We start from the raw sequence: 23,487 nt of genomic DNA, 5'->3' as shown, positions 1-23,487 counted from the left end.
TGGTAGAACAAACATATGAGTCGAAGTTTATCTGTTCCTTCTTGGATTAGAAGCTGATATCTGGGCCCCTCGATGATTTTGTTTTGACCTATGTACCGGGCCCGGTCAGAACTAAGTTGATGTGTTCAATTAAGTTCTTTGTCAAACAAATCGGAAACCGGGAAACAAACTGCTGGACAATAAGTAAGACATTGTTCCATGTATTTGTCCAGCTGATATCTAGAACAGAGGATTATATGATCACTTATCTTAAATGGCGTATCATCATCTTCTCAGTTCCGAGAGACCTTGAAAGAGCTACGATTGCCGATCGGTTCCTGAAGTATTGCAGTTATAGTTATTAGACTTATCCAAGTGGGAGACTGTTGGATAAGGTGTATAAGTCCATAACTATTTCTGGTATGTACTTGACCCGACCCGGCATGGTCCATTTGGGTTGCATGGCACCATGCAATTGGATAAACTAAAATGAGAAAAAATAACACTTATGGTTTATTAATATATTATAAGTTCTAATATATTAATAATATTATTTAATTAGTTTGATCAAGAATTAATTTAGAATTAATTAAGTGATCAAAAGATAACTAATTAAATATATGGGTAGATTATGTAAATCTTCCATATCTTATATAGTGGGCTAAGAGGCTCCATGGATTATCAAGTTGGATTCCACCCATAGGATGCTCCATGGATGCTCCATGGGAGTTACAAACCCATGGGTCATGGAAATGAAGAGTCATGACACATTAGGGTTTACATGGTGTAACCCTAGATGTGTCAACACTATATAAGAAACCCATTCTCCACCAAAATCGGCGACACTAAGAAACAAGAGGGCTAGGCTGATTTTAGAAGTGTGTATTCTCTCTAAAGTCATTCCAAAAGCATTTGGTGTTGTGTGAAGCATTTGAGGCATCACACTTGGGGTGCTAGGCTCACAAGGTTTCAAGGATCATAATCAACAACAAGGTAAGTTATTCTATCTTTCATTCAAGTTAAAAAATGTTCCCCATGTATGCTAGATAGGAATATAACCTTGGAATTCAACTTTGCATGATTATTAGACAAACATAGATCCAAGGTTGTTAGGGTTGCATGTACACTTAGGAAGTGTTAGAATGCTCAAAATCCATCACGAAGGACCAACTCACGCTCGAGTCAAATAACACAAGAGCAGGCAAGGAATTCACTAAGAATGTATCTATTAGAAACATGAACATAAGCATACCATAAAATAATCGACAAAACAATAAATAGAAACATACCCGTCATGACATCTGGCGCCCTGGCCTCCTCCGCCGTGAGCTGAAAAGCACGACTTCGAGCCCTCGGGGGCCCGTACTACTGGAAGCGTTGGATCCTGCTCGGGTCTAGCACCAAGAAAAGGACAACTGGCCTTCACTTGGCCCTCCTGGTCACAGTGATAGCAAATCCTGGTGCTGGGTACTGGAGCCTGATGACGACAGTCCCTCACAATGTGGCCCTTCCTGCCATATTTATGGCAATCAGAAGAAGATCGGAAAACACCATCATGAACCTTGCCGCACTTCCCACAAGTGCGGCCCCTCTGACTCCCAAATCTCACATCAGCGGTCTTGGACCGTTTTGCTGCAGGCTGTAACTGCGTCGAGGCCTGCATCTGCTCCTTCTTCTGGAGCTCCAACTCGATCTCCCGCCGCCTAGCGGCCACCTGTAACTCCACCAGTGAACCATAACGTTGTGTAGACACAAACTGACGGATGTCCGTCTTGAGCATGCTCAAGTACCGGGTCATCTGAGCTTGCTCCGAAGCAGCAAACTCAGGGAAAAACATAACTCTCTGTGTAAACATCTTGGTGATCTCTGTCACTGACTCGGTCCCCTGTCTCAGATCCAAGTACTCCTGAGCTAGCCTCTCCCGCTCCACCAATGGAACATATCTCGAGCGGAACATCTCAGAGAACTGCTCCCATGATACTGCAACCCTCTGCTCTAGAGTGTATGAACTAGTAATCATTCTCCACCAATTCTTCGCTCTGGACCTAAGAAGGTTCATAGCGCACTTGACCCTCTGGTCAGCTGGGCAGGAGAAAGTAAAAAAAACATCCCTCAACATCTGACATCCACCTCATGGAAATGATCGGATCCTAAACTGCGTCAAACACTGGGGGCTTCGTATTGTCGAAGTCCCAGTACTGGAAAGCTCTCCCAGCGCCAATCCCTGCCGCAGCGACGACCGCGGTGGCTGCAACAACAACAACCTCTGACAATAGAAACAACCTCCCGTATCTGCCCCCAGACAATAGAAACAACCTCCGGTATCTGCCTCCATCATGGCGGTCTTGATAGACCCAAACAACTTCGGTATCTGCCCCCAAACAATAGAAACAACCTCAGCATGAACCATCTCCATGACATGATCCTCGGTCAACCCTGGCCTATCCTGGCCACTCACCCCTGATCCGGATCCCCTCGTGAATACCATACTAAAATTAAACCAGAGAGATATCATATAAAACACATATCATAACATAGGAACCATTCCCCAACAAAACCCTAGGGGTTGTGACTTCCCTGCTACGCTTACGGGTCCAGTGCTTCCAGTAGTACGGGCCCATACTACCTTCCGTACCTACCCGTATTTGTTTCAGGTAATCATCACAACGATCCTAGCAACAATCACTAGAATACGCACACACCCTATTCTCACTTCCTAGAGAAAGGATAAACATTCCTCGATTGGTCGGCTGACCCCACATAACTCATCCATGAAACTTCCACCAACCCTGCAGCACTCGTGTATGCTAGTCATACATAACACTGAATCCTATAGACAGGTCGAATACTTGATTCTACCCTAAGCCCACAACCAAACAACGAACATGAAATAAGGCTAAATCAAACATTCTCAGGCTATAAAATCTTAGTTATGTACAAATTTGATGCATACACTAAGCAACTATAGTAATGATGTCAATTTCATATAAGGAAGAACCCTAGGCTATCAGGCATCATATATTCAAGCAATTCTATCATGCAATTCCTGAAGATCCCTATCCCATCACTAGCATGTTGTTCTAACATATCATAATATCAAATAACAGTATGGTAGCTTGGGGTCTACTTACTGGCTCCGTGTAACACTTCAAATCAAGTAAACCGTTCTAACCCTTTTAAATGATTTAGTTGGAAAAAATGGTCCCTTTTAGTACGTTGGGCGTACTTAAGGGTACGCTTAGCGTACTATGGAGTAAGGATCGCGAAGGAGTATTGTGTACGTGGGGTGTACACAACAGAGGACCAAACCCTAATTTTCGGACTTGACACCTATTTAAGCATCCTTAAGTCATTGAGACTAAACCCTAATCCGCCTCTAGAGTCTCATTTCATCCCTTTACCTCAGTTTTCCTTTGAGAGTGTGATTTTGGAGCATAGAAGTGTATTGTGTCCATTTTTAGAGCTTATTCAAGAAGAAGAAATTGCTAAGCAAGCTTGGAGTGGCATTGGGCTTCAAGAATCTACATCTAGTTCACCTTGAAAAGCTTCTGGAGGTATAAAGTCTTGATCTTTCAATCTTATTCATTAGATCTAGTTAGGGTTTTCCATATTGTCCCTTTTGTTGGTTCTTGGACCTTCTCTTGAGAGTTAAGCAACTCTAGAGGCTGAAATGGTTAGATATGAGCTTTATGAGCATGCTAGACGCATAAAGGTGATAGCTTGAAGGTTATCTAGACTCCATGCATGAGTTTGAAGCTTTATATGAAGTCCTAATGTGAAGAATGAAGTTTTGAAGTCCCATATAGCATGAAAGGGCATAAAGTTGCCAACTTTATGCCCTAGGACGTCTTAATGAACTCAAATCTGATATTGGACATTAGAACATCAAGCATTAAGCACTTAATGGAAGTAGTTGCTTATTCTGCTTGTACGCTGGACGTAATATAGCGTACGCAGTGCGTACAGCTCAGGGACTCAATACGTTCAGCATACAGGAGTGGTACGCAAGGCGTACGCACTCAGATGGGGTTGGGTTTGTTTTGGGCTTATAAACCCTTTGGACCTTAATCAGTTATTGGTCCTGGTCATGTTTTGAGTTGGTAGTCCAATTTATCTATTTTGGGCCATGGTTGCTATGGTTGGGCCTTATTGGGCCATGAGGCCCATTAATTGTTTTGGACATGGACTTTGGGCCCATTATCAGTGGAAGAATCATGGGCCATTGTGAAAGGACTTGGGCTTGGGTACTTGGGTTCTTTAATTATATTATAGTTAATCTTGATTTTGGGTTAATGGTATTATTGTTCAACGTGGGTGGTTTCAGACCGTTAGGCAAGCAACTTTTGTGTTCAGCAGACTACGGTGAGTCTCCTCACCATACCAATGGGTCTAAGGCACCAAGGCTGGCCCATTCAGTTAGTTGTAGTGTCTTTTATGGATTCACTACTGATATGTCTGGTATGCATGTATATGGAAATGTGCTAGTACTTATTGACTAGATATGTGAAGACCCCGGGGGGAGCCCATGGCAGTTGGATACAAGACCATGTGGGGGAGCCCATGGCATTCCAGGTAAAGAACATGGGGGGAGCCCATAGCAATTAGTCAAGACCATGTGGGGGAGCCAATGCAACATAGGTATAAGACCGTGGGGGAGCCCACGACCTCCTGGAGTAAGACCCTGGAGGGAGTCCACGACATCCCTATATGTTTATATATATGTGTTATGTAGTATGATAGTTATTCTGTGATATATGGTATGCTAGTTGACCTTGTGTTAGTTGCATGGAAGACCCCAGGGGGAGCCCGTGGCAGTCGGATATCAGACCATGTGGGGGAGCCCATGGCATCCTAGCTAAAGATCATGGGGGAGCCCATGACATGTAGGTATAAGACCCTGGGGGGAGTCCACGACATCCTTATATGTTTGTATGCATGGATTATGTGGTTTATGTAGCTTATCTAGCTAATATGTATTATGTGATTATGTGGATTGTGTGGGGTATGCTTTGGGGAACTCACTAAGCATTCGGTGACAGTTTGTTGATTGATTCATGTACTTCAGAGCCTATGGGCAAGGGCAAGGTTTGATGGCGCGACATGCACTCTTCAACATTTTATACGGGGACACTCTGATATTTGAAATAAAATGTTGATGTTATGGATTTTGAAAACCATTGTCATTAAGATTTCATATTTTATGGGAATGTTTTGATTATTTAAAAATGAAAATTTTATTTGGAAATTTGGGTCGTTACAAGTTGGTATCAGAGCCTTGGTTTGAGGGATTCGGGCACACTCTCGGGTGTGTCAGGAGTAAAACTAAGGAAATGGTAAAATTGTTTCCAAAAATCAAAAGTTAACAACTTCTTAAAATGGATAAAGGGGAGAGTGCAATGCGCGTGATCGGCCGAGCTCAAGTAAGTGGTTCCCCAATATGTTAGCCATCTTATACCGATATTTGGATTATGATAGTCTGATGGATTTTGCTATGTGTATGCTTTAAAAATTGTATACGGTTAGGATCTTATAGCCTTAGAATGATTGATTTGGCCTTATTTCATGTTCTTCGTCTGGTTGTGGTCTTAGGATAGAGTATGTTATTCAAAAGTCTATTTGATCCCGTTCTATGTATAATTTGCATGTATAAGGCAACATGTTATGATTGATTTGAGTTCTAATTTGATGGGATTGAGCAAAGCTTAGGATAGCCTAGGATTTGAATTATGCAGTAGCTCGTGAGATATGTTTTGTTCTGGGATGAATTAGAGCTATTAGGTAGAGCTTTGGGGAAGGTACAGGTAGGTGTGGAAGGTAGTATTGGGCCCGTACTACTGAAAGCACAGGACCTGTACCCGAACTAATGTTAGATATGGAAGCTCTAAGGAGAACCGGTGTGGGAGGATCCATTTTTTTGGATATCTTGATCATTATGTGTTATGGTATTTCAGATCAGGATGGTGGTGACACGACATGGAGCAGGGGTATCAGGATTAGGATCCGGATCTGGGTCGGGCGACGGTACCGAGCCCATCGTCGAGAGGCTACGCGAGCTTATTGCAACCGAGGTTACGAAGGGCATCCTTGACGCTACCCCAGTGATTTTTGGGACAATCAAGGAAGGGATGATGGAGATCATGGAGGAGCGGCTCAGGTCTTTTCGAGCCGAGATTGTTGCGGGCCAGGTTGGGGCCCGAACTCCCTCGTTCCGGGAGTTCAAGGCGTGCGGAGCGCCTGAGTTCTTCGGGGTCAGGGAACCCATAACTAGTCGACGCTAGGTGGCAGACATGGAGAATGCCCAGCGCACGAGCTTTTGCCTCGATGCAGCAAAGGTGGGATTTGCCTCGTGTATGTTGAGGGACCGAGCCAGGGATTGGTGGGAGGAGGTGACTAGCCAGGTGGGAGCAGCGGGTGTGGCTGAGATGACATGAGCGGAGTTTGTCAGACGCTTTGATCTGGAGTTTTCACCATCTATTGAGGTGCAACGGTTAGTGAGGGAGTTCCAGGAGCTCCAGCAGACCACCGAGACTGTGGTGGAGATCACCGCCAAGTTTCGGGAACGAGCACTGTTGATCCCGCAGTATGCAACGGATGAAGATATGAGGAGGACGAGGTATCATTCCATGTTGAGGGATGATATTCATGATTTCGTGAGCTTTACAGGGTGCAAAACCCTGAATAAGATGGTGGAGAAGGCCCGTGAGCTGGAAATGGAGTAAGAGCTTCGCACCAAGCCGAAGCCAGAGCAGGTTCAGATAGCTGCAGGTCAGGCTAAAAAGCCTAAGACATCGGATTCTTTTGGTAGGGGCCAGCAGGGCCGTGGCCGGTGTGCCAAGTGCGGTAAGCCGCACAGTGGGGCTTGTCGAGCAGCAGGCTCGGGATGTTATGCATGTGGCCAGCCGGGCTACATAAGCAGGGACTGCCCCAAGAAGGGCTTGATTTGTTTTCACTGCAACCAGACTGGCCATAAAAAGGCCGATTGTCCAAGGTTGCCGCCGGGGGGGGGGAAGAGGAGCAGTGGTGGCGCCCGCGCCCGCCACAATGAGGATCACTGACGTCCGCCCTGCCAAGGCGGATGCTTCTGCAGTGAAGAGTTGCGCGTTTCAGTTGACTACCAAGGAGACTCGGGCAGCGCCAGACGTTGTGGCTGGTACGTATTTTATTTTTCCTGCTTGATATTTGATTTGTATTGCTTATGTGTATATATGTGCTCCTGTATAGGGACCTTTTTGGTCAATGTTATGTCGACTCATGTTCTTTTTGATTCGGGAGCTACCCGATCGTTTGTATCTCTTGCGCTTAGCAAGAAGTTCTGGGATGCCTCGAGAACTTTGGATTCCCGGCTTGAGGTTGAGATTGCAGATGACCGCACTGTGAGTGTTGCGAGGGTATATTAGGATTGTATCCTGAATGTGTTCGGGGAGAGGTTCTGTGTTGATTTGGTTCTGAAACCATTGTGAGGGATGAAGGTCATTGTCGGGATGGACTGGTTGGGGGCCATGATAGACTACGAGCGCCAGCTGGTGAGAGTTCGAATCCCAAGTGAGGGAGAACTGGTTATTCATGGGGAGAGGGCCTCGCAGGGGCCAACCATCTGTTCAGCTGCGAGGGATAGGAGACTTCTCCATCAGGTTTGTTCGGGATTTTTGGCATATATCTCGAATACGAGGGTTAAGACCTCGACATATTTGGGCAGTGTACCAGTTATACAGGATTTTTGGGATGTCTTTCACGAGGAGTTTCCTGGGGTGCCTCCGGAAAGGCAAGTAGAGTTTCGTATTGATTTGGTGCCGGGTTCCGCTCCGATAGCTAAGGCACCGTACCGGCTAGCTCCGCCCGAGATATAGGAGTTGTCTACGCAGCTTCAGAAACTGCTAGGTCGAGGGTTTATTCGTCCAAGCAGTTCCCCGTGGGGAGCACCGATATTGTTCGTAAAGAAGAAGGACGGGTCACACAGGATGTGTATTGATTATCGAGAGCTGAACAAGCTAACGGTGAAAAACCGTTATCCGCTCCCGAGGATCGATGATTTGTTCGATCAGATGCAGGGTACATCTTGGTTTTCCAAGATTGATCTTCGACGGGGTACCATCAGATGAGGATTCGGGATGAGGATATACCGAAGACAGCTTTAAGGAACCGGTACGGGCACTATGAGTTTGTGGTGATGCCATTCGAGCTCACCAATGCCCCAACAACGTTCATGGATCTCATGAACAGGGTGTGTAGACCGATTTTGGATCGATCTGTGATCATGTTTATCGACGATATTTTGGTCTATTCTAAAACCAAGGAGCAGCATGAGCAGCATCTGAGGGAGGTATTGGAGACACTGAGAACGGAAAGGCTTTATGTCAAGTTCTCAAAATGTAATTTTTGGTTGCGAGAGGTGCAGTTTTTGGGGCACATCATAACCAAGAGGGTATTTTGGTTGATCCAGCCAAGATTGAGGCAGTGATGCGGTGGGAAGTGCCGAAGAATGCATCTGAGATTCGTAGCTTCTTGGGTATAGCAAGGTACTATCGGAGATTCATCCAGAATTTCTCCAAGATAGTTGTACCTTTGACTCGTTTGACCAAGAAGAATGTGACTTTTCGGTGGGGCCCGGATCAGCAGTTGGCTTTCGAGACCTTGAGACAGAGGTTATGTGAGGCCCCGATTTTAGCGCTACCCGACGGGTTGGATGATTTGGTGGTGTATTGTGATGCGTCTATCACAAGGTTAGGCGTTGTTTTGATGCAGAGGGGGCATGTGATCGCATACTCCTCGAGGCAGTTGAAGCCTCATGAGGCGAACTACCCCACTCACGACCTGGAATTGGGGGCGGTTGTGTTTGCCCTCAAAATTTAGAGGCATTACTTATACGGAGTTCGGTGTACCATCTTTACTGACCAAAAAAGCTTGAAGTATTTGATGGATCGGTAGAACCTGAACATGCGGCAGAGGAGGTGGTTGGATGTACTGAAAGATTATGATTGTGAGATCTTGTACCACCCAGGGAAGGCCAATGTGGTGGCCGATGCTTTGAGCCGCAAGGCGGCAAGTGCTCCGATTAGGGACGTCTGTTTGAGGATGACAGTGATCTCTCCATTATTGGATATGATCAAGGAGGCTCAGGTGGAGGGTTTGAAGAAAGAGAACCGGAAGATAGAGCGGATTCGGGGTCAGTTTCCCTTGTTTGTTTGGGATAGTCGAGGTCTTCTGACACAGTGTGGCCATGTGTAGGTACCGGTAACCGGGGATGTGAGGCAGAAGATCTTGGAGAAGGCACACAGATCCAAGTTCTCTATTCACCTAGGGTCCATGAAGATGTATAGGGATCTGCGGCTGAGTTACTGCTGGCCCTGCATGAAGCGGGAGATTGCATGGTTCGTGGAGCGGTGCTTGACCTGCAGGAAGGTCAAGGCCGAACATCAGGGGCCCCACGGCAATGTTCAACCGTTACCCATTACTATGTGGAAATAGGAAGAGATCACCATGGATTTCATCACGAAGTTACCGAGGACGATGAGGGGTGTGGATTCTATTTGGGCCATTGTGGACAGGTTGACGAAGAGTGCCCATTTTATTCCGATCTCCGAGAATATCTCTGCTGAGAAATTAGCAGATATTTATGTGCGGGAGGTGGTGGTCAGGCACGGGGTGCCAGTGTCGGTGGTCTCCAACCGGGATGTCCGTTTACATCCAGGTTTTGGAGGAAGTTCCATGAAGAGTTGGGCACTCAGTTACATTTCAGCACTGCTTACCACCCCAGACAGATGGCCAGAGTGAGAGGACGATCCAGACACTTGATGATATGCTTCGGGCATGTGTATTGGACTTCGAAGGGAGTTGGGATACATACCTCCCACAAGCAGAGTTTTCATATAACAATAGTTATCATGCTAGTATCGACCGACCACCGTTTGAGATGTTGTATGGTCGAAGGTGTAGGACTCCTGTTTGCTGGGGTGTGGTAGGGGATCGAGTCACGGGGAGCACCGAGGTGGTGCTTAAGACTACCGAGTTGATTCAACAGGTGTGCGACAGGCTGCGAGTCGCGCAGAGCCGTTAGAAAAGCTATGCTGACCGGTGCCGATCGGATCTCGAGTTTCAGGTGGGGGACATTGTTTTGCTGAAAGTTTCGCCATGGAAGGGTATCTTTAGGTTTCGGAAGAGGGGCAAGTTAGGGCCTCGATATATTGGTCCGTTCAGGGTTTCTGCCCAGGTGGGCAAGGTGGCTTACCGTTTAGATCTGTCAGACGAGCTTAGCCAGATTCACAACACCTTCCGTGTGTCTCAACTTCAAAAGTGTGTCACAGACGAGGCTGCGGTTGTTTCTTTGGACAATATTCAGGTGGATGAGAACCTGAACTACATTGAGAAACCCATCGCGGTTCTAGATAGAAAGACTAAGGTTCTTCATAATAAGGAGGTGAAGCTAGTGAAGGTGCAATGGCAGCACCGAAAAGGCTCCGAATGGACATGGGAGCCAGAGGATGAGATGCGAGAGTATTACCCGGATCTGTTTGCGTCTACGGACTTCGAGGAAGAAGTCTAGTTCAAGTGGGGGAGAGTTGTAACACTCCAAATCAGGTAAACCATTCTAACCCTTTTAAATGATTTAGTTGGCAAAAATGGTCCCTTTTTGTACGCTGGGCGTACCTAAGGGCACGCTTAGCGTACTATCGAGGAAGGATCGCGAAGGAGTATTGCGTACGTGGGGCGTACATATAGGTACGCTGGGCGTACGCCACAAAGGACCAAACCCTAATTTTTGGACTTTTCACCTATTTAAGCATCCTTAAGTCATTGAGACTAAACCCTAATCCGCCTCTAGAGCCTCATTTCATCCCTTTACCTCAGTTTTCCTTTGAGAGTGTGATATTAGAGCATAGAAGTGTATTGTGGCCATTTTAGAGATTATTCAAGAAGAAGAAATTGCTAAGCAAGCTTGGAGTGGCATTGGGCTTCAAGAATATACATCTAGTTCACCATGAAGAGCTTCTGGAGGTATAAAGTCTTGATCTTGCCATCTTATTCATTAGATCTAGTTAGGGTTTTCCATATTGTCCCTTTTGTTGGTTCTTGGACCTTCTCTTGAGAGTTAAGCAACTCCAGGGGTGGAAATGGTTAGATCTGAGCTTTGTGAGCATGCTAGATGCATAAAGGTGCTAGCTTGAAGGTTATCTAGACTCCATGCATGAGTTTGAAGCTTTATATGAAGTCCTAATGTGAAGAATGAAGTTTTGAAGTCCCATATAGCAAGCAAGGGCATAAAGTTGCCAACTTTATGCCCTAGGACGTCTTAATGAAATCAGATCTGATATTGGACGTTAGAATATCAAGTATTAAGCAATTAATGGAAGTAGGTACTTAATCTACTTGTATGCTCGGCGTAATATAGCGTACGCAGCGCGTATAGCTCAGGGACTCAGTACGCTGAGCGTACAGGAGTGGTACGCAAGGCGTACGCACTCAGATGGGTTTGGGCTTGTAAGCCCTTTGGACCTTAATCAGTTATTGGTCCTGGTCATGTTTTGAGGTGGTGGTCCAGTTTATCTGTTTTGGGCCATGGTTGCTATGGTTGGGCCTTATTGGGCCATGAGGCCCATTAATTGTTTTGGGCATGGACTTGGGCTTGGGTACTTGGGTTCTTTAATTAGATTATAGTTAATCCTGATTTTGGGTTAATGGTATTATTGTTCAGCGTGGGTGGTTTCGGACTGTTAGGCGAGCAACTTTTGTGTTCAGCAGACTAAGGTGAGTCTCCTCACCATACCAATGGGTCTAAGCCACCAAGGCCGGCCAATTCAGTTAGTTGTAGTGTTTATTGTGGATTCACTACTGATATGTCTGGTATGCATGTATATGGGAATGTGCTAGTACTTATTGACTAGATATGTGAAGACCCCAGGGGGAGCCCGTGATAGTTGGATACAAGACCATGTGGGGGAGCCCATGGCATTCCAGATAAAGACCATGGGGGGACCCCATGGCAACTAGTCAAGACCATGTGGGGGAGCCAATGACACATAGGTATAAGACCCTGGGGGGAACCCACATCTTCCTGGAGTAAGACCCTGGAGGGAGTCCACGGCATCCCTATATGTTTATATATATATATATATATATATATATATATATATATATATATATATATATATATATATATATATATATATATATATGTGTGTGTGTGTGTGTTATGTAGTAGGATAGTTATTCTGTGATATATGGTATGCTAGTTGACCTTGTGTTAGTTGCATGGAAGACCCTGGGGGGAGCCTGTAGCAGTCGGATATCAGACCATGTGGGGGAGCCCATGGCATCCTAGGTAAAGACCACGGGGGAAGCCCATGGCATGTAGGTATAAGACCATGGGGGGAGCCCACGACATCCTTATATGTTTGTATGCATGGATTATGTGGTTTATGTAGCTTATCTAGCTAATATGGATTATGTGGATTGTGTGGGGTTTGCTCTGGGGAACTCACTAAGCATTAGCTTACAGTTTGTTGATTGTTTTAGGTACTTCAGAGCCTAAGGGCGATGGCAAGGTTTGATGGCACGACATGCACTCTCCGGCATTTTATATGGGGACACTCTGATATTTGAAATAAAAATGTTATTGTTATGGATTTTGAAAACAATTGTCATTAAGATTTCATATTTTATGGGAATGTTTTGATTATTTAAAAATGAAAATTTTATTTGAAAATTTGGGCCGTTACACTCCGACTGATCGTACACATCACATCCTTTTTTTTGATTAATTTTGAATACAATTTTTGAAAATCATTTTTATAACTTTTACAGTTCCTTAGTTTGAGACTGGATTCACACGGATGTTCCTCCAATTCGCTTAAACCAAGGCTCTGAAACCAACTTGTAACATCTCAAAAATCACAACAAATTTAAACTTTTAAAACAACCCCTTTACTAATAAAAATATTTACAAAACCATTATTTCCAAAATATTATTTAAAATCAGAGTCTCCCAAGACCAACAACATAAAAATCAGGATGTGTACGGTCACGGCTTCGCCTTGCCACGGTCCTCTGAAGTACCTGAAACCATAACCAAAACTGTAAGCCAAATCTTAATGAGTTCCCCCAAAGTACTACCACACAATACACATATCATCTATAAATAAGCATGGTGGGTCCGATCAGTCATCGGACTGGAATACCCATGGGTCCACAACCATCAGACTGGATTACCCCCGACCCAATCAGTCATCGGACTGGAATGCCAATATATAGCACCTCCACTCAATCATCAGACTAGAGTACCAATATACAACGGGCCCACTCAGTCATCGGACTGGAATACCCTCGGGTCCACTCATTCATCAGACTGGATTACCCCCGATGTTTTGACTCACGCACATAGCAGTAAAGTCTCAAACCAACACAATATGTCGACATATTACATATAACAAACATATTCAACAGACAGATAATCACAAGTAGTCCTATAGATCTACCGATCTACGCATATCTGCAACTATCATATAATTATACACATCTATCTCATACTTAGCATATCATAAATCAATGTATAACAGGATATCAATCGAATAGGTCGGCCTTGGTGCCTTCGACCCGTAAGTACAACAAGGAAAACTCACCTCACAATCTGACGAATAGCTGATCAATACTCTGCTCCCAAATACTAGCTCAACCCAAATCCTAAATGTCAAAACATTATCCATTAATAATATTTTCCCCAAAATACCCTTGGCCAAACTTGGTCAACGGCCAGAAGTCAAGTCAACACCTAACTGAGTAAACCCAACTGAGCAAACCCGACCGAGTCGACAGCCGAGTACGCTGGGCGTACTAAGTGTTTGACCAGCTTACGGGGCGCTGACCGTGTACGTGCAGCGTACCACTTGGTATGCCCAACGTACGCGCCAGTTCAGCCCTTTCCCCATAAAGAGCTTAATATTGAAATCTTCATGTCTAAAATCAGATCCAAAGCCAAAATACCCTCAAGAGTCATAAAGTTTCAAACTTTATGACTTTGCATGCCCATTAAGTGCTTAATACACAAAATCTCAACATCTTAATGCCTTAAGACCTTCTATATCATGCATGGAGCAAAACTAACCATCAAGACCACATTTTTATGACTCAATACCCCTCATAAGGTCTGAAAAGACGACTTATTAGGTCAATAACATGTCATGCTCAAGAATCACCATATATGGGACAAAAAGTGTCTTAAAGGAAGAAATGTCTAGATCTATAAGATGGAGTGATCAAGATGTGAACTTTATACCTCCTGGAGGTTGCTAACAAGAAGGTAATCTCAGATCCAAGATGCTTCCAAGCTCCAAGCTCTTCTCACATCTTTCTTCCTCTTCAAGAACACCTCGAAAACACTCCAATGGGCTCAAAATGCACTCTTCTCACTTAGGGTTTGCTTGGGGTCGTGTTTCACAAATGGAGGGTGATGAAGTGATGAGAAATGAGGCTATAATGGTGTTTATATATGGACCAAACCCTAAAAATTAAGGTTTGCACTTTCTTCACGTATACCTCGCGTACGAGGTATACGCCCAACGTACTAGGTGTACGCCCAGCGTACTAGGGTACACCCTAGTATGCCTAGCGTACACAACGTACGCTCGGCGTACGAATCCTGGTCAAAATTACTATATTGCCATTAGGGATGCGATTTAGAACCGGAAAACCGGACCGAAACCGGAATCGGACCGGAACCGGTTCTGTTAGAACCGGAATATATAGAACCGGTTCCGGTTCCGGGTTTAAAATTTTGCTTTATCCGGGTTCCGGGTAATCCGGGTTTGGGTCCATCGGGTCGGGGTAAACCGGGTCTAAAAACCGGAACCGGTGTTAGGAACCGGAACCACTTTTAGTGCCGGAACCGGTTTTTGTGAAACGTTTAAAAGATGCATATCTAATTCGTTTCAATTCCGATTGACATGCGGTTTTTTCCAACGTGTAGTGTAGAGTTTGTACATGATTTTAGACTATAAATTTGCCATTTTTAGCTTTATATTCATTGACTTACAGTCCCTTAAAGTCAAAATATCAATGCTGAAAGTTTTTAGTTTTTCAGTTGTTTTGTATTATGTGAAAGTTTTATAACATGCATATCTAATTCGTTTGAAGTCGGATTGACATGTGTTTTTTTCCAACTTGTAGTTTACAGTTTGTACATGAGTTTAGACTATAATTTTGTCATTTTTGGTTTAATATTCAATGATTTACAGTCCCTCGAAGTCGGGATATCAAAACTGAAAATTTTCAACTTTTCAGCTATTTGTTTTTGTACTTTGTATTCTGTGAAAATGTTAACACATGTATATCTCATTCGCTTAAAGTCGGATTGACATGCGGTTTTTTCCAGATTGTAGTTTAGAGTTTGTACATGATTTTATACTATAATTTTGTCAATTTTGGTTTCATATTCAATGAGTTACATTCCCCCAAAGTTGGGATATCAATATGAAAATTTTCAAAGTTCAACCCACTAAGTAGTAAGTAATTACCAAAAAATTTCGTTTTTTCCGGTTCTAAACCCACTTTATCCGGTTCCAACATACCCACTTTGATGTTTCCGGGTTTTCCGGTTCTAGACCCACTTACCCGGTACCATACCCGGAACCGAACCGGAACCGGTTCCTATATACCGGTCCGGTTTCCGGTTCTACAAAATCCCGTTAACCGGTTCCGGGTTTTCTGGGTCCGGGTCCATCCGGTCCGGGTTTGGACCTACTTTCATCCCCAATTGCCACTATGGGCCAATCTAGCAACCTTCCTCAAACCCAAGGGTCAAAATACAATATTATTCAAACATAGGGTTGAAATTGAAATTACCTTGACATCAGGATGTTACAATAAAGTAGGGAAATTTAACTCTAACCCCAACTCTAATGGCAAAAGAAAGGATGACTCTAAGAAACGTCAACCTATTTGAGGAGGAAATATGGTTTCACTGCAAGGAACAAGACGAAGAAAGCATAGATGCCCAATATACGTGAAAGAGTTAGAGAAGATACAAGACAACGAGTATGGCACAATCATATATATGTTCATAGTTCCGTATGAATATTACTTCTAACTCCTGAGTATTGAACTCGAGATATAGTACTGATATTTTTAAAAATATGTGGTGACTAAAAGGAAGTAAAAGGCTGAAAAATAGAGTATTGAATATGATCATGGATACCGAGCCCCTCACTACTATCTATAAGATTAAAAATCAATTTACTTTCTCTAGTGTTTTATATATGATTTTATTATTAAAATCGCTAATGTATACATGGTTTCATGAGTTTTTGACTTGTTTTAAATGAAAGCAATTTTGGTTTGTAAAAGGTGTTTTTTATTTTACATACTAAACTCGGTAATGAAGTCTATAAAACTAATATAGTAACAATATGTCAATGTTGATTAAAATACATACAAAATGGTTGGATGATATGTATTTGTGAGGTTGTCCTCTTGGTCACATAAATAAAAATTGCATTATCGAATATCCATGTGGATAATATTTTGAAAGTCATTTGACCCCAAGTCTTAAGATAAATATAAACATTGTTTATTAAGATAGATGAAAAAAAGCACTACTTAACAGGGCATGTATATGTTGCGGTTAGTTTATTGATACCTTGAATTTATGTATTAATTTTAGCATGTATTTTTTAGTTTTAGCATTTTTAATATTCTTTTTATATTAAATCGTGAGATTTATTATTTTGAATATTTTTTACTCGTTTAAGCTAATGTTGTGTAGATTTATACAAACGAGATGATATTTTGGAGCATCACTAAAACCACATCGAAGGCCTTGCAACTATGATTAAAGTTATGTAGCAAAATCCGTGAGCGACAAGAAAAACAAAGTGATATAAATGAATTTTCGGATTTTTGACGGTACTGCGTAACTTTCTTCAAACGATCAAATAGAGGGGCAAATGTTGTGCGATTGAGCTGAAAATTTACATGTGTCTTCCCAACTCATTGATGTTCGATCTCATCTAAAATAAAGGGATTCAACGATGTTTGGTCCGGTTTTTGGCCTCATGAACAGCACTGCAGGAGGTTGTCCAGCAGCCTATTTTGACAGCCCAATACATCAAGCCCATCTTGGCAGCCTAAAAGAATTTATTGCAGCCCATGTCTAATTTACCAGCGATACAAGTTTTATTGAAAAATCAGCCCATCACAAAAAGAGGAGTTTTTGATAAAATTTGATATTTTACTAAAAATTTTAGTTTTCTAATTATTTTTATTGTTTTTTAATATATATATTTTTAATTTTTTGTTAACATTTCTTTTTTGCTATTAATGTTTATCAGATTTTTTTCCAAACACCATTATAACAAATAATTTTGTGAATACAAATAATTTTGTGAATATAAACCAAGGGTGTAAAAAACCCAAAGATAAGATAGTGGTTTGTTCATCATTTGTTTTAGTATGTAAATTAATGTAGATGATTTTATCTTCCACTTAAAATATGTAAGATAATCTAGAAAATTATAATAATCATCAGTTCTTTTTATAAAACTTTCATCCATTAATTTTTAACTAATTTTTATCAAATTTTAACCCTTGGATATATTGTCAAACTTTAACTCCATATAAAAAAACGAGAATGATGAAATATGAAGAAACACTTCTCAAAAGTCAAACAGAAAGATATAAACTCTCAAATATGAAGATTTAACATCATAGTCATTAAGTAATGGGATGAATGGTTAATGTCAGAGATGCGGGAGCAGCATCCGGAGTTGTTTACAGCATGAGACTTCGAGGGCGAAGTCTGGTTCTAGTGGGGAGAATTCTAACATCCTGAAATTCAGGTGCATCTCTTATACCCTTCTTCTTTTCCAAGTTGTCAAGTTTGGCCCTTAAAGGAAATATTAAAGCAAATGAGTACGCTGGGCGCACTGAAGAGTACGCTGCGCGTACTCATACGCTTAATTTGGACGCGGACTCGCCTAGGTACGTTGGGCGTACCTAAGTTTACGTCGGGCGTAACCGGCCTAGATGCAAACCCTAAATTGTGGCTTGTGCACTATAAAAGGAATGTTAAGGCCTTATCCTCAGCCACCGTTTCAGAGAGTGAAACCCTAATAGAGAGCTACCTTTCGTTCCTAGCTTGTGTGTGTGTTCTAAGCTTCAAAGTGTCATTTCAAGGTGGTGAAAGAGAAGAGGAGGCCATTTTAGGAGCTAGAAGTTGGTGAACAAGAGTAGATCTGAGTTCTACAGAGGTTGGAGCTTCTTCCGGAGGTAAAAATCTCAAAGCTTTCCTTGTCATTTGTGATTTGTGTTTCTTGGACCAATTTTTAGGGTTTTTGGTCCCGAGGTGGAGACTTTTTGAGCAAATGGTCTCCATAAGCCTAGATCTGCTATATTTCAGAGTAAAATGAGTTGTAGGTTCATAAAAATCCAATCTTGGACGTGAATATTGAGCCATGCATGAGATCTAGACCTTATGAGGAAGAGGGAAAGGTGTTAAAGTGATTAGGGACCTTTACAACCATGCAAAGGCTTAAAGGTCTCGACTTTATGGATTAAGTGGTCTTAGAGAAGTCAGATCTGGAGTTTGAGTTTATGTCTTAACCATTTAAGACCAAAATCCATGAATACATGAAACTGAGACTTACAATGGGCGTAAATCTCAGTACGCACAGCGTAAGGGTCTGAGACCCCGATTCTGGATCGCCGGAGTACGCCCAGCGTACAAGAGCTGGTACGCGCCGCGTACTGCCCCTGTTGACTTTCGTTGACTTTTAGGGTTTTGGTCAACATTTGGACTTTTGGGTCAGGGAGGGGTAAAATGGTCTTTTACCCTTCTGTGGGATTGTAGGAAGGGATGTGATCTAGTCTTTGAGAGCCATTATTTATTCGAGAGTACTGTTTATGTGTTTAGGCGGGGACTAGATCAGTGTTTTCGTGTGCGAGATTATCCGAGATACCCGATGTGAGTCTTCTCACTATACATTACCTAGAGTGGTATTTATGTGTAGACCAGAGGGTCTTGTGTGCTATGTGCATGTATGAGATTATATGCATTGTGTTATATGTATGCTATGTGTTGAACAGACCGGGCCGGAGGGCCCAACGATATAGACCGGACCGAAGGGTCCAACGACACAGACTGGACCGAAGGGTCCGACGAGCTATGACCGGACCAGAGGGTCCAACGAGCTACGGGACTGGGGGGTCCCGCTGAGACACATCGACCGAAGGGTCGTATTATAGCCTCGAGTGGCATATGTGTTGTATGTGGTATTTTGGGGAACTCACTAAGCATCTATGCTAACAGTTGTTGTGTTATGTGTTTCAGGTACTAGCGAGGATCGCGGGAAGGCGCCGGCATGATTCGTACACACTGAGAGGATTTATGTATTTGAGGATCTTGGGAATTGTTATTGTGATAACACGTGATACATTGGAATACTATGATATTTTATGAATGAAAGCATGTTTTTAAAATGAAAAATTGTTTTGGAAATTTACGTCGTTACAAGTTGGTATCAGAGCCTTGGTTTGAGGGATTCGGGTGCATCTTCGGATGAATCTGAACTCAAACTGAGGAATTGAGAAAGTTTTCACAAAATAAACAATTTTTCTAAGAGAGTAAAAGATTTTGAGAAAAGCAGAACGGAGCAGTGTGTACGATCAGCCAACGCCTGAACGATGATTTCCCAAAATACCCTTACATTATGTGTTATGAGATATGTTATGATATGATATGCATGCTCGAGTAGGCTAGTTGTTCTTATTAGGACTAGAGTGGCCTGATCTGTAATGCCTTAGCCTAGGAGTTACTGCTACTATGAGATGCTTCGAGAGTAAGTAGGTAGCAGCGATGAACTTATGAGTGGTCTACTAGAGAGTAGCCTGAGTTTAGTGAGATATAGAGTACTTGTGATCTGGGATCCTAGGAGGAGGACTTGGGGTGAATACCGATGCGCTGTGGAAGGTAGTATAAGGGCCCGTACTACTGGAAACACCGGATCGGTGAGCAGTCCAAGTAAGAATCCTCAGGGTACTAAAGAACAAGTAGGGTTGAGTATCGAGTGCGAGTATACTCGAACGAGTCTCTGATTCTTTTGTGTTGTGTTTCAGAGACATCATGGTTGGGACGCGCCACCACCCAGGAGGCAGTGGTACCAGTGGTACCAGCGATGAGGAGATTCGTAGATTGATTCACGAGGAGGTGGCTGCGGCCATTCGAGCTGAGATACCAGAGATGTTCGGGTCTATCAAGACCACGCTGATCGAGACTTTTGATGAGCGGTACGCTGCTCTTACTGAGGCTGCTGTTGCTGCGGCCACCACAGCCGTCACTGCTGCCAAGCCGCAGGGGGGTGACTCGTTGCTGTACCGAGAGTTCAGCAACACGAAGCCACCAGAGTTTGATGGGACGCAAGACCCGATTGCTGCGACGAGGTGGATTTCTGATATCGAGGGATGCTTCTACACCTGCTTGTGTTCGGAGCATCTGAGGGTTCGGTTTGTGCTGAACCAGCTTCGCTTGGGAGCGAAGGACTGGTGGAAGTTTGTGACGGTAGACTTCATTACGGCAGAGCTTACTGCGGTGACCTGGGAGAGGTTCACCACGATGTTTCGAGATGAGTATGTTCCCCCTGTGGAGAGGGAACGTCTAGCCCAGGAGTTCTTATCCCTCAAGCAGGGAACTGAGTCTGTGACGGTGATTACGAGGATGTTTCACGAGAGGGCGTTGTTTTGCCCTGAGCACGTGTCGACTGAGCAGGCACGTATGAGCCGGTACTTGATCATACTAAGGGAGGGATATCCGGGAGTTCGTGGCGAACTCGTCATACCGGACATTTGCCGAGCTTCAGGCAAATGCCCGGAAGAGAGAGATTGAGCTGGAGACTCAGGTTAGGGAGGAGGCCGAGTCTTAAAGGAGGGACAGGCGACCGGCACAGGTGCAGCCGGCAGCCAAGCGGGCAAAGCCCGCTGATTCGAGATCTGGGGGTCCGAAGGGCCGCACTTGTGGAAAGTGCGGCAAGAGCCACGAGGGAGGGTGCAGGGCTGGGGTGTGTTACAAGTGTGGGAAGGAGGGGCATTACGTGAGGGATTGCCCCCAGGGATTCTCGGTTTGCTTTCATTGCCACCAGACCGTCCATCGGAAGGCCGTGTGCCCACAGTTGCTGCAGGGATCAGCGCAGGGATCTACACCTGTTGCTCGAGCTACTGAGACCCGGCCAGTGAAGGCCGAGGCACCGAAGGCTCGCGGGAGAGCCTTCCAGTTGACAGCGGAGGAGGTCCGCGCGGCGCCCGATATCGTGGCTGGTATGTATTCTTTCATTTATTTATGCTGAGTTTGAGATTTTGTGCTTATATACTGTTATGCGTAGGTACTTTTCTTGTGAGTTTTGTACCTGCTTTGGTGTTATTTGACTCGGGTGCGAGTCGGTCTTTTGTGTCGTTAGCGTTTAGTCAACACATCAGTATCCAGCGGGAAGCGTTGAGTCGACCTCTACGAGTTTCCATAGCTGACGAGCGAGCGGTATAAGCTACGGAGGTGATTCGGGGACGTGTACTCGAGATCTTCGGGGTTGAGTTTCCGATTGATCTGGTCCCAATTACGATGGGGGACGTGTGTGTTATAGTGGGTATGGATTGGTTGAGCCATTTTGGGGCAGTTATAGACTGCGAGCGACAGTTGGTGACGATACCAGATCCTAGTGGGGGAGTTCTTACGGTGTACGGCGAGGGTACCCGTTCAGGGTCAGCATTCTGTTCGGCTGCTAGAGCGAGGCAGAGTCTACAGCAGGGCTGTAGTGGGTTTGTGGCCTATGTGATGGACACACGAGTAGCAGCGGAGAGACCTAGTTCTATTGATGATGTGGCGATAGTGCGTGAGTTCCCGGACGTTTTCCCCGAGGAGTTGCCGGGTGTGCCTCCCGAGAGGCAGGTGGAGTTTCGCATCGATTTGGTTCCGGGAGCGGCGCCTATCGCCAAGGCGCCCTATCGCCTTGCGCCACCAGAGATGCAGGAGTTATCCTCACAGCTGCAGGAGCTGTTGGGTAAGGGGTTTATTCGACCAAGTAGCTCACCGTGGGGAGCGCCGATCCTTTTTGTCAAGAAAAAGGATGGTTCACATCGGATGTGCATTGATTACCGGGAGTTGAACAAGTTAACGGTCAAGAACCGTTACCCACTGCCGAGGATTGATGATCTGTTTGATCAGTTACAGGGAGCGTCTTGGTTCTCCAAGATTGATCTGAGGTCTGGATATCATCAGATGAGAGTGCGGGATGAGGATATCCAGAAGACGGCGTTCAGGACTCGTTATGGGCATTACGAGTTCGTGGTGATGCCTTTCGGGCTCACCAATGCACCGGCAGCGTTCATGGATCTCATGAACAGAGTGTGTAGGCCGATGTTGGATCGATCGGTGATCGTGTTCATCGATGACATATTGGTGTATTCAAGATCCAGAGAGTAGCATGAGGAGCATTTGAGGGAGATCCTCGGAGTTCTGAGATCGGAGAGGCTTTACGCCAAATTCTCCAACTGTGATTTCTGGTTACGAGAGGTCCAGTTCCTGGGACACCTCGTTAATCAGAATGGGATATTGGTCGATCCGGACAAGATTGAGGCGGTGATGAGTTGGGAGGTGCCGAGAACCCCCACCGAGATCAGGAGTTTTCTGGGGTTGGCCGGCTATTATAGGAGATTTATTAAAGATTTCTCCAAGATCGTCGTGCCTCTCACCAGATTGACCCGGAAGGGCGTTACTTTTTCGTGGGGTCCTGAGCAGCAGGCCTCGTTTGAGACTCTTCGCCAGAGGTTGTGCGAAGCCCCGGTGTTATCCCTTCCAGAGGGAATGGAGGATTTTGTGGTGTACTGCGACGCATCGATATCAGGGTTGGGTACGGTGCTTATGCAGAGAGGGCATGTGATAGCGTATGCATCGAGGCAGCTGAAGCCTCATGAGACGAGGTATCCCACCCACGATCTGGAGTTGGGGGCAGTGGTGTTCGCCCTCAAGATCTGGCGCCATTACCTGTACGGGGTTCGGTGTACCATATACACGGACCACAAGAGTTTGAAGTATCTGATGGATCAGCCCAACCTGAATATGCGCCAGAGGAGATGGTTGGATGTGGTAAAGGATTACGATTGTGAGATCCTGTACCACCCGGGCAAAGCTAATGTTGTAGCTGATGCGCTGAGCCGTAGGGCGGAGAGTGCCCCGATTCGAGACATTTGTATGCGACTGACAGTGATGACTCAGGTGTTGGACACCATTCGGGAGGCCCAGGAAGAGGCCGTGATACCGGAGAACCGCAAGAGGAGCGGGTGATCGGGCAGGTGTCCGAATTCGTTACCGATAGTCGAGGGATGATGACCTTTCAAGGTCGGATTTGGGTGCCGTATGCAGGCGGGACACGTACCATTCTGATGGAGGAGGCGCATAGATCGAGGTTCTCGATCCATCCCGGGGCCACGAAGATGTACTTGGACCTGAAGAAGGATTATTGGTGGCCCTGTATGAAGAGG

Source organism: Lactuca virosa, chromosome 1 (assembly GCF_052849685.1).
Source record: "Lactuca virosa cultivar CGN04683 chromosome 1, Lactuca_virosa_CGN04683_v6, whole genome shotgun sequence".
Lineage (NCBI taxonomy): Eukaryota > Viridiplantae > Streptophyta > Magnoliopsida > Asterales > Asteraceae > Lactuca > Lactuca virosa.
This window is presented reverse-complemented; position numbering follows the sequence as displayed.